The sequence below is a fragment of the Marmota monax genome, unplaced genomic scaffold (assembly GCF_021218885.2).
Source record: "Marmota monax isolate L192 unplaced genomic scaffold, Marmota_monax_Labrador192_F-V1.1 WCK01_AAM20220418_F8-fsc00063, whole genome shotgun sequence".
Lineage (NCBI taxonomy): Eukaryota > Metazoa > Chordata > Mammalia > Rodentia > Sciuridae > Marmota > Marmota monax.
The window spans coordinates 3,422,305-3,435,773 of NW_026693726.1; the positions used below are offsets into that span (position 1 = coordinate 3,422,305).

At 37.6% G+C, this 13,469-nt stretch overlaps 1 protein-coding gene across 2 annotated transcripts in view; it reads right to left on the reverse strand.

Moving 5' to 3' along the window:
• Kcnb2 (potassium voltage-gated channel subfamily B member 2) overlaps positions 1–13,469 on the reverse strand; it is a 408,319-nt gene that overhangs the window by 365,823 nt on the left and 29,027 nt on the right. The window lies entirely within an intron of this gene.

Below are 13,469 nucleotides of genomic sequence, written 5' to 3' on the forward strand. Positions count from 1 at the left end.
GGGTGAGTCAGGCAGATAGCAGAGAAGAGTGACATACGAGCTGAGAAATAAGGAAGAACAGAGAAGTGGTAATAAGTATTCCAGGTAAGGAAGCAGTGGTGGCCACAGAGACAGTGTGTCAGGTGTGTGCAAGTGTGGCTGTGGTTATTACACAGGCACCCTGTGCAAATTAGGAAAAACACTGCAAGGATGTCACCATGTGACAGTACCATTTGTGGAGTGCAGTGAACTACTGTCTAGACGAGAGCCCCATCTTCAGGAACCGTCAGTAGTCTGAGACAACCGGAGCATTGGGTTTGAGGAGCAGAAAGGCATACGGCTGGATAGGAAGCGGACAGAGATCTCAAATGCAGTGCTCAGGATTTTGAACTAGACTGCACACAATGGGTAATCACTGAGGCTTTTAGTTCAGGAGTGACCCATCAGAGACATGTTTAAAATAGAAGGCAGAGCAGGAGAGAAGAAACAGGGGACCAAGGGTCTGGAAGGAAGGGAGGAAAAGGGGAAGCACTGGGGAATAAAATTGTCCAAATGATGCTGTGTGCATGTATGAATATATCACAATGCCCTCTAATTTACTATATATAACTGTAATGCATAACTGGCTATATAGTGTTATCTATATATATATATATATATATATATATATATATATATATATATATATATATATAAAATTATAATTATTTAAATAAATAAATAAATAACCAATAGAATAGAGAAAGAGGATCAGGAGAGGGAGGGGCAGAGGAAGGGGTAGTATTAGAGAAAATAGTTACATGCATTTATGAACATGTCTAAATGAACCCCACTATTTTGTACAATTGCAAAGCACTGAAATATTTTAAAGGTAATTGTGTTGGCTAAATGGAGAATGGGTTGGAATGCAGGGGTCAAATGGATGAAGTTCTCTTAATAACTTATTACAATAGTTCAAGTGTGACATGATCAGAACCTAGACCACAGGTGTGTTTCCAGTGGTCCCAACTGCACGACACATGAATGGGACAAGTACAGACTTAAGAGCCTGCATCAGGGGCTAAGGACAGATCTGGTGGGACACAGAAGACTCAGTGGTTGTAATCAGAGTTCAAGATTCCAGAGATAGAATAACTTCAGCCATAGACTAACAGAGTTCTAGATGTGGAGCATGTAGGGTGGGATTTACGGCTACTAGTCCTTCAGGGTAGCAAGGGGATAAGATGATTTTAAGTCATGAGTTGCATCCTCAGTGAATATCAGGGAGTGACAGGAATATTGGACAATGATGAGAAAAGGAATGAAAGATACACCTGGACAGGAAGAAGCACTGTGGGAAGCCAGACTTTGGGTGGGCTGAATACGAATACTGGTATGCCATTTAGTGTGAGGTACCAGACCTGAACTGATATTTCCAAGTGTCAGCAATTTAATCTGTATAATGGAATTAGTGATGTCCTCTCACAATGCTAACCTCAATTAGCAGTTGGCAAATATGTCCTAGGGTCAAATCCATCTAGCTTGTCAAGTTCTACTGGAATCTTGCTATGCCTGTTTGTTTGCCTATGGCCTATGGTTGCTCTCTCACAATATGGCAGAGCTGAGAAATTTCATCAGAGACTTTATGGCCCACAAAGCCAAAAATATTGGCTTTCTGCCTCTTTACAGGAAAAGTCTGCTCACTCCTGCTGTAGAGTCAACATGAAAGCTCCCAAGCTCTGTGCATGGCTCACAGTACACGCTCAGTATCAGTTCCTTTCCCCCCACTTTCTGCTCTTTCAGGAAGATTGTAGTGATTATTGAGGGAACAAGAGAAGGTGGCCTTCACTTCCTGACCCTGGATTGCAGAGAATAAGGTCCATTGTCCCCTGGTTGTGAGGGAAGCAGTACTGTCACCCAGGAACTGGTCTGAGTTAGAAGACAGAGTAAAGGCTGCAAGAACACTCTTAAGCATCAGGAAGCTCTGTCTGTACCTCACAGCAGACGCCAAAAACAGAAGCTAATACGCCTTTGTGAAAAGCATCTGTTACTATATCAGGTACCAACTAACCACGGTCTCTTCCCCCAGAGTTAAGTTTCTGCTCAAAACAGAAGTCTCTGGGGAGAATGCGGGAATAGAAAGTAAACCCAGTTTATTGGGCACAGAGAGTTCACAGATGAAGGGGAGCGCACAGGGTAGGTGAAAATTCTGCTTCTATCAAAGGAAGAGGAAGAGGACTATTTAGATAACTGCTTTCAGAGTCCAGGAGAGGAAAGTCTACCTCGCCTCCATCTCTGATGCTAAAGATAAAGAAAAACCTGACTGCTTTACAGGTTCAAGACAAAATGAAATCTGGATTTGGGGAGGTTTCTAGCTTTTCTAATTCAGAATCTCCACTTACATCCCATTTCATTGAGATTTAACTAGATATCAGCTCACTGAAAGATTCAGGAGCAAGCCAAACATAAATACAAAACACAATTGGAGCCAAAGAAATTAAATGGAGAGTCAATAGGTGTTCAATAAAGTATAATCAAAGAGTCCTGGATAAGGAGGGCTCTTGAGAGGCTTCACTCAGTGGGGCTGCACACGGAGCGGGCAGGGAGTCGGGATTTTCTTTTGCATTTCTCTAGAAAGGGTGGCACAGGTGAAGGAGCTGAGAAGTTAAGAATGAAGAGAATTGCTGAGGATGAGTTGAGTTTCCTCAGGCAGAAAGAAAATAAAAGCTTGATGAAACCAATGAAGATATCTCCTTATTTGGGCTGAGCAGCAATGAGAAGGACATTTAGGTATTTTCCGAGTACTCACTGGTGGCAATATGGTGTCTTGGACAGTTTCTTCTGTGCTGGAAAGCACACCCAGAGGCTACTCCCTCCCAGCAGGTCACAGTGGCCAATAAACAGCAAAGATCTGCCAACCAATCTTGAAGCTTACTCCTTTTTAGATAGACATCAAAATACAACAGAAAAGTTCATCAAGGCCTCAACATCTTCTAAGACACCCAACAAAGATAGGCAACCCTAAACTCCAAAAAAAGTTCTTTCAACTATAACAGGATATTCCTTTTTGTAAGCACATAAATGTACCTGGTTTACTGTTAAAATATGAAACAGTCTGCTACCCTTTAAGCTACCTCATGCTCACCTGTACATAAAACTTTGGAAAAGAGAAAAGTGTGTATGATTAACACGTTGTGAATATTCTATGTGATTTAAAATATTTATAATGGCTTACGAGCCAGAGATGAAAAATTAAAGTGAGTGCTGAAAACAGATTTTTGCTTTGAATTTTAATATTACTCATAATGCAATTACTTTACACATATAATACAATAATTTTCACACCTGCAGAATTTCATTTAAGAAATACAATAAAGTGTGCTAGCTGTTTTTATATAGCAAAAATTAAATGGCAAGTTCATGTCATCCTAGATTCTAGTCTTCCATCCCATATTTTCTTTCATTACATATGGAGTTCATTCCATCTATAGTATAGCAAAGTATCACTTTCTAAAAAACAAGACTGCCTACCAATGTTTTTCTGTCTCTAAAAGAAAAACTTCACTGAAATGGAACAGGATTCTCACCTCAAGGATATTATGCAGGGCCTCTGCTGGTTTCCCAAAGTGAAAATTTCCATTGTATGAATGAAACACACCTAATTTATCATAGCAGAAATCTATTGCTGTATGTCATATACAGTAACTTATTTTTCAGTTCAACCAAATTCTGGTTGAAACTATATGCTCCGACATTAATGCACAAGTTAGACAATCCTATCCAAAGTGTTGCCAGAGACAGATATAACTCTAAAATGTAAACTAAAAATTGAATATTAAAACAAATTCTGTTAGAAGAATAACATTTGAGAACTTCATTTGGATGTCAGCAGATAAAACAACTGCAGTTCAAATCTAAAATAGTACTCTAGGATTTATATTGATTAAAGCTCAATGACTCCAAGGCCAGATGTTCTTTCTCTCATGTGCAAATATCCTAAGGTTCACTATTCCAAGGAATGCTGCATCCAAGCAACCTACCTAGATCTGTGCAGGGATTACTTGGCCACCCTTGGTATAGCTGAGGCATCTATTCAAAGTGGCATTTAACACTTGTGGTTGCATCAGGAGTGACTCAATGAGAGATGGTTAAATCATGAGATCTTTTGCGGCAATGACCTCTAGCATCCTGAAACAAAATCCTAGGATGCTAAGGAAAATACTTCTTCCTTCTATTCTTGGACTTTTAGAGCACTTCCCAAGGATTTTCACACCTGCTCAGAATATCAGGAAAGTTTCTATTCTAAATGAACTGACTCTTATTTGGAGGACAATGTTGCATTTGCATGGAACTATGTACATGGAATTTCATTGCCTTTTTCTGCGGGTGTGTTGTTTATAACATAAGATGCTCTGATGGAGAGATGGCAGTGTATGTGAGTAACATTTATCCCCCCCTCACTCACACATACACACACACACACACACACACACACACAGAGAGAGAGAGAGAGAGAGAGAGAGAGAGAGAGAGACTTAGCTCAGGTACCATTCTATGAAGGTTGACACCCCCTGGTTTACCCACCATAAACATAGAAACTTGACTGCAAACATCAGCTGGACCTCTCTATGTAAGGTAACATCCAGAGAAATTCCTGTACCTAAAGTTTTATAAAGACATTAAAGGAGTGACTTAAGAGGAAAACACTCCCTTCATTTTATGCATTAGCTAACTCAAACTCAGAAACAGACCCAGTGGGGGGGAAAAAAAACATGCAGGTTCAAAGTCTGGTATAGTTCTGATGTCAGCTTTTAGTGCCTCCAGGAAAAGCTTCACAGAGATGAAAGCAAAGATATTCCTCTTCACTTTTCCATTACCAAGCTTGTGCCAGTTACTGCACCTCTGGTCCCCTTTGGTTATGTCTGGGTTAAGATTGGTATAGAATCATGGAGGAGTCTCAGACTCTTCAAGTCTGTTAAATTCCTCATTATGAACTCTGAAGTCATCATCAACTACAGCCCAAGAGATATTGGCAAAAAAAGAAGAAAGGGCAGGGGTGAATGTTGTTTACAGGAAGTGCACCTTCCCCTAGTGCCCATGTGCTAGTGTAACATGCTTGCCATTGTGCCTGGGGACACCTTTATCCAGCTCTGTCCCACCGGTTTTAATCCAGGCTACTAGTGAACAGGAATAATTTCCAGGGCTGGGGCTGTGGCTCAGTGGTAGAGTGCTTGCCTAGCACATGTGAGGCCCTGGGTTTGATCCTCATCACCACATAAAAATAAATAAATAAAATCAAAGTATTATGCCCATCTACAACTAAAAAAATAAAAATAAAAAAAGAACAAGAAAAAGAGTTTCTAGGCTGAATGTACCTTAAAAAGCTCCTATCACCTTTTAGAATACCTAGATAGGATATTTTTAATGAGGGATTTCATGAAAGCTTTATAAATCTCTACTATTTTATATAATCTTCCCTATTAAATACACTAATAGTTAAGGACAATTAGAATATGCAACAATAAGGAGAAAAAACAAATTGGGTTAAGTTGACAGGCTGGGTAGCCAGCTAAACTCACTCACTATCAAAGTCATTAGCATCACAAACCAAGTTTACATTATACATAATTCAGATTTATGCCTCAACACATCACAGGTTACTGAATGTTATGGAACTTGAGGTTATTCTATAATAGAATAAAATCAACAATGCTAAATAATATCTTATACAAAAATATATTTTAATCTATGGTTGCTTTATGAATTATACTTTAACAGCTATTTTTTAATGTAGCATGTTTGAACAAAATGGAATTTTTGTTTGAGTAATTCCAAATCAATTTTGTTAATTATTTTGAAAACATATTCCTTTATCAAAATGAACAATTCAAATGGGAATCCAGACAGAGTCTCTATGTAAAAATGACTTCTATTTGGGGGCAGTTAATAATGTTCATAGGACCAGAGAGGTAAGATTTTCTAATTATGAACACAAACACTTTAATGAATTTCCTACTTTATTTAAAAATTATAAGATTGTCATTGTAATTTTTAATTAAAATCATTTAATATATTTTATAGAAAATGTTGCACTCTCTAGTGTTACTCTGACAATATAAAATATATTTCTTTTAATTTTGTATTTTGTTTTGGATCTCTTTTTTTTGCTATTTCATTTAAATAATTTGTGTGTGTATTTTTAATGGGCTGCCTTTTCAGTAGAACCAGCTGGAATTAAAAATAAATTTTAAGAATTATTTTAATAAAATTATTAATAATTTTTAAAAATTAAAATAAATGGGGATCCAAAGATTTTTCTTCCTAATAATTCAATTTGTGCAATATTTGAGACTCAATAAAATGAAAATATTCAATATTTATATGAAATATGTAATATTTGATAAAGATTATTTCAATAGTCTATAACAAATAATCATAACAGATTCTCTGGGAAGATTATTTTATTTCATTTGCCAAATGATTCTGTAAAATATAAAAGAGGGGAAATTTCAGTGACATTCACTATAAATTCTTTCTAAGTTCAGTTCCAGCATAATTAACTACTATACTTATACAATATTACAATGTTATTCAAATGTGACTATCGATATATCAATTTCACCATGTATATTGATATATCAATCCTTAAAAGGGATGAACTAAATTCTCCCTAACATGCTGGGGAGAAAAGCTAAATAGTAGCAACGTAAGTAAATAGGGATAATGGGACAATGACTAACATCTCCTTGAAGAATGGAAGCCATTCTAGTCAACCACTGGATGAACTTTCAATGTTCCACTAGAAAACATGAAGGCTAAAAGGTAAACAATGTGGAGAAGTTACCTGAGGTCAAGATGCATGCACCATGCACCGTAAGAATTTTCCTATATGAGTTTTTAGCATTTACAAAGTATTGGCTTTTCTTCTTCCCTTTTAAATGGGAGATAAAGCTCAGATAAGAACACTTAATGGAAAACATTATTCAAACCCTTCTAGAGTCTTCTGTGTGAAGAGTGCTAAATATTGTGACCATTCCTTCATAATACTCATGCTTACCTAAAATAGCAGATCATTCACTTTAGAAAGTCTCTCACTTGAAATAAAGAAAACAAATCTGTTATTAACCAAAGCAATGTACTTGGATTTCCAAAGCCAGAATATTTAAATACTGCCAATGTATTCTAGTTTCTGATAACATTAAGTAATGTGGAAAGAACTCCTCAGATTTTTTTTTCTTTGCTTTGAAAATGATAATTACTTACCGAGATTTAAAAATCAGGTTTGAAAGAAATCTGAATGCCTTCTCTTAATATTACTGGAAACCAGTGATTTTTCAAAAGAAATGGAAAAATTGCTTGAAAATTAATACCGGCTCTCTTAAGATGCATCCAAAAGAAACAAAGAAGAAATGAAAGAGCATAATTTTTGGATCGCTCTCTTTTTTTTTTTAAGAATATTCAGGCATGGGGCATAGAAGCTCTGTGGCAGAGTGCTTGCTTAGAATGCACAAGGCTCTCAGTTCAATCCCCAGCAGTGTGTGTGTGTGTGTGTGTGAGAGAGAGAGAGAGAGAGAGAGAGAGAGAGAGAGAGATACAAGAAAGAGGGAAGGAAGGCAATTCACATACAAGATGATTATGCAGTTTATTATGCAAACTGAGACATTTTATCAGTAAAAGGAGATGTTATCAATAATTAGATTGAGACAAAAGCCAGCACTAAACCCATAAAACTCTGTCCTGGGTCCTGGTATGGCATACTAGTAAGGGGACCTTGGGTGTGAGTTTTCTATGGCCTTCCTCCTATCTTCTTGTCCTTCTCATACTGATCAAAAGTGGCCAAGTGAACAGAGTGATGCCTTTCGCAGCCGGCCTTTCCAAGAAATCAGAGAAGCATAATCTATAAAAAGGACCACTAAAGCTTAAAGAATGGAATGTTTGAGACATTTGAATAAAAATCCTAGGTTGTTTTCTCCCTTATTGATTTTATTGTTTTGTAACGCCTAATTTATTCCATGTTCTTGACCTCTCCATCTGCATGGATTTTATATTTTTAAAAAGGAAAAAACAAATCTCCAAGCTCAACCTCCAAACACTGTTCCAGTTCTTTGAAGGAAACAAATTTATTTAAAATATAATAAAAATAATAAAACACTCAGGAATAACATCAGGTTCTTTTAAACTCCATCTCCTGTTAGCACCTCTGAACTCCTGCACCCCGTTACCAGAAGTGCACGAACAGCTTAATCTGTGCAGTTTGGATGTAGAAAGGAAAGGAGAAGAAAGGAAACCCGCAAACAATCAATACCCAAACTGCATGATTGGCATGCTAATTAGCCCACTGCCAATTCTAGATAAGAACTAGAGATCTGCCCAAAACACAGAAATGCCTTGATGTAGGCAGATTTCTGGGAGTGCTCATACCACACCAATGCATATTTCTGGCCCATTTATGGTTTTAATGGCCATTTTTACTTTTTATAACAAAGGAAGGCATCAGAAAGCTAAAGAGAGAGTTGTATAGCTGGAGCTGTTCACTTGATCTTCTGTATACCCACAAGCACAGCAATGTGAAGGTTCTGTACTTGAACTAAAAGGAAATCATTTATGGTTCTATTCCAATACCTTCCTTTCTTACTTTTTTTTTCACTCAAAAGCATTATAATAATTGATCCACACACTATAAAAAGAATGAGAATGTTATGCGTTCTTCTCCCTTGATGAGCTCACAGGAGTTTTTGTTTCATTTTGATTTATTTTCTCCTTATTATTGCCATGGCTTAAAAAGACCCCACTCTAATGAACTTGGAAGGAATGTTATTCTCAGAGTTACCAACAGTAGGGCAACTCAGCAGTGGGAATTTATAACTTGGATCCCTGACTCTCCAGGCAGGGACTCTATACATCTGCCACCACCAGCTAGCACCTTGACTCAAGGATAAGTAAGGTTTCCCTGACCCTTCCCAAGCATGTATTAGGTGTCATGCTGCACAGTGCCAGGACATGTGGCTGGGTGAAGAGGATGAGCCAGAGGCATAATGACCCTTCTCCCTATGCTAGAGATTTCCAACAGAAGCCATAATTATCCCCAAAGGGAGATAATTGGTTCTAGAGGGGAGAGATGAAAAGCTTAGATATTTCAATCATCTTTGGTTCTCTAGCCCCACTCTACCTGACATGATCTGATTGCCTCTTATTCTTCAGTATTTCGTTTCTCCTTTCTCTATGGGGAGAATATAAATGTAACTTAAGTTTACTCTCTGGGGGGGGGGGTATTAATGAAAAGAAATGAGAGACACTTTTCCAGTCAATCATTCGCCTCTTTCTCTTAGCCATTTCCTGAGTTCACAGGTGAGAGGAGTGGAGAAGAAAAAGGAGGAGGTGAAGGAGTAGGATAAAGGGGAGGTAGACTATGGAGCAGAGGAGAAGGAGGAGCCATTCAGGAAAACAGAAGTAGTTCCTGAAGATACAAGCAAGAAGGAGAAAAGGAAAACAGGAAGAAGGAGGCAGAGGAGGAAGAGAGGAAGAGAGAGAGGGAGGAGGAGAAAGACAAGAGATGAGAAAAGAAGGAGGAAAATATAAGAGGAAGTGGTAGATGGGGATAAATGAGGAAATGGAGAAGCCAAAGGTGACCATACACAGCACCCCTACCTGGCCCTATATCCTGCCCAGCGAAGCTGCTGGTGGCTCTCACTGTTTGGTTCCAATGAACAGAAACATAAGTATTTCTGTAGATTTTGCCTTTCATTGTTCTAACCAGATAAGGGCTGCAAAGTCTAATGTTCCTACTTGCTACCCAAGGTCAGCTTGCTTGCTGCCCAGCACTGTCCTGCATGCCCGTCCATGTATGCTCCCAGGCTCAGGCTCAGCCATGCCCCTGTGGGTTTGCCTGAGACCTAGCTGATGTTTTAGCTCATGACCTTTTTCAGATAGGCAGAGGGAGGGTGCTGTGTGGCATGGTGAGTCTAGATTCTTTCAGATCTCAGGTGGGCTGTGCTCCTTGCTGATTGTCCTTTCATCCCAAGCCTGAGAATACTGCATGCCACAGGACCCACTTCCCTGCAAGGCTTTTAAATGCCTCTCAGACTGAAGTCACTACATGTAATATTTACCGGGGAATAGCTACTGCAGTTCCTTTGGGAAGATGCCAAGCAAAGAGAGAAAAATGTTTCCAATCCAGCAACTGACTAAATTGCCCTAGTCTGGAAGAGGTACAGGATCAAGTCTAATTCCAAGTCACTGCCCAGGAAACTGGCAGGCAATTAAGCCCATTCTCTGACCTTGTATGTACCCGTAGAAGGATACCAGAGCCAGCAATCCCACATTATGTAGTTCCAGCTATTCCCCAAGCCCATGTGGCTGGATCACACAGTTACAGCCTCAAATTTAAACTTTGTACATTATCTCTATATGAGGTTAGAAACAGTCCCCACAGCACACTGACATGATTAAAAGAAGACAAAATCCATCCTACAGATAAAAACTTTTGTCCCATCACCAGGTTATACTACCCCCTTGGAACTAAGCAAATACCATTTCTACTAGTCCCAACACGTTTTGTGAAAAGTACAATTATATTTCAAGGTCTTCTGTGTGTGCACACAAATGTTAATTTATTAAATGTAGATATTTCAAATAAACTCCATTCTTAAGCCCTGTTCTGGCTTTTTTTCAGTCATTAATATAATGCAAAGTTTAATTAATAGAAGTGGCTCCTTATGTTACACCAGGGAGCTGTTTTCTAAGAGCCAAATTGTCATTGTCAGGGCTGTATCTAAAGATAGAGCATAATAGGTCAATAGGACTTGCAATAATTTTGCATATCATAGCATATGCACATAGCATAAGCTTAACAATTATAACTTAATTGGTTACTAAATATCGATTCCATGTCAGTGAGATTTTAGCCCATTGTGAAACATCTGCTAGAAAGGGCCAAATTTTTCTTTCTCTACTATGGATATCCAATAATCATAACTTTTATATTTCATTACAGAAATATTATAGGTAAATTACAAAAATATTGAAAACCCAAGAGAAAAATAAATATTTTCAACAATATGAAATCCATGTTTAAGATAAGAGACTACTTTTTTAAAATTCTGGGGACAAGGAGTGCTATCCTAAGGTCTACTTTAATGAGGGTAGCACACGCAGAGCAAATGTTCAACTGAGAGGCCAAACTAAATAAGCAACAATTGAAAAGGCACCATAAACAGATACTCTCTCCCATAGAGTATCTGTTCCTAAGCCAGTAAGGAAGAACACAGAGATTTTAAGCATCAAAAGAGCTCATGCATATGTAGGAGCCCGAGATACCCATAATATAAGGTGTGTCGTGATGGCCAGTGTATCATCTTACTGCAGCCATAATAAAACTACTTGTTTTTAAATTATGAAAATACTATTCTCACATACCTGCATTAGCATTGCCCTCACCAAGACTCACTCCAGAAAACAGCAGTTTATATGACTCAAGCAGCATGCAGGGAAAGGTTTATATACCATATTGTATAGACCTAATTTTAAAATAAATGAATAAATTAGCAATATTTTCACTATACTCCTATATAATTTTAAAATAAATGAATAAATGAGCAATATTTTCACTATACTACTATATAATTCAAATGTAAATAATATCCACAGTATTTCACCAACCAGAGAGGAAAATGCAAACATTTAAATAAACAAATATAAATCTTTTATGAAAATGAAAATTCAGTGAAGAATCTTTGTTAAGGCAGCAAAGTTCACTTGGCTTCCTTAAAGATGTGGATCATTTGTAACTACATAAACATTTTCAAAAGCAGTGTTGTTAGTTGCTGGGTATAGCGTGTAGGCATATATCTTCTTTGTACACATATACCTACTTTGAAGCAAATTTAAATAGCCTGATGTATAGGGTACCTAAGGGCATAACATAATAGATCATTATCAACATCACCTTCTTAGGGATCATGGAATGGTGGCTTCTTTCACAGTTCAGGAATTAAATGTACACCTTTATCTGGGAAATCAGGTTATTGACCCTATTCCAGCCTTACTTTAAATTCTTCAGAAAAAATACATATGCATTTGAAGCATTTTTCTGTAACAGTGCCTAACTTTAGAGGCATGTTAATCATGTTATGAAAAAATAAATCACATTAACCTTTCAATTTTTCTTTGCTTTAGCTGCTCATTTTTATAGAGTTAGCTGAATCCTCCTAGAACTTCTGATGGAACAATGATTTATTCCTCAGTTGCCAAAAGTCTTGAAAAAGTTAATTTAACACCCACAATACTCACTTAAACCTAGAGTCTATCTCATTCACTTTCAAAATACACTCCATATTTTTAGTAGTAACTCAAATATGTAACTGAACACTTGGCATAGGCAAAAGCAATAGCTTTTCCCAACCAAAACCCAAAAATGTGGTACATCTATTTCTTTCTTACAGGTAAAACAAAAGTAAACAAAGGATTCATAACTACAAAAAAACCTAGTTGAAATCCCTTTGATACAATATACATTTCTTCATTATACACATGAGAGAGACAGATTTTTATTTCATTTAGGTGCATGTCCCGACCAGAAAGTAAAATGCCTTTGGAATTCAGTCAGTTACAAAACCAGACATATCAAACGGCACAAAAAAGCAGTTTCATGATCATCTGCTTAGCTAATTATTTATGTAGTAGATTATAATGCAGAATCTTAATTTTGGATAGGAAGGCTCAGATAGTCTATTATATTTCTGTAACCATTACTGTTTATAAGACTGAGAATATTTGAAAAAACTGTAAGTAATCAAGAGAATTCATACAATGACACACTCTTCCCTTCTCCATTCCATACTCCAATTCATCCACTGGGCATATTGATACTAGGTTCCTGCTGCTAAAGATGACTCTTTTGACTTTTTACTTATCATTCATACTGCAATACAGAACTAAATATACGGGATGAAAATCAGTTTGCACTAACCCGCAAAGCTGTAGATAAAATTAGATAAACTGAATCATGCAGTTCAATTAAAGACTGAAATCTGTAACAAAAATTTTACTCTGAGATTTGGATATATGCAGGCACAGTGGAAAATATGAATTTACCTTCATTTGAAGCACTTTAAGAACTCTAAAATATAGTAGTAACTCCGTCATAAAAAATATTATGCACCAACAGTCAGAAATACCATTGTTAGAGCAGAACTCAACAAAGAACAGTAGATGGATGCATTTTGAACACTGATTCATTGCTTATACAGCTTCTTAAGACAGCCCCCTCCTGGGAGTAGGGTGGTCCCCAGCCCCCTGAGCCACACAGGAGGGTTCTCTTTTCCTGAACCCCCCAAAATCAGGCCAGGAGGCACCTTCTCTACTTCCAACAACAGCACCTTCCCTTTGTTCAAAATGACACCCAGATCCAGGTCTTCTGCAAGATTCTGTGACTGATGGGTCTGGGTCAAGGCTCCTCCCCAACTTCCAAGTCACCAACACCATAGGGCACCAGAAAAACCAGAGTGCTTTTC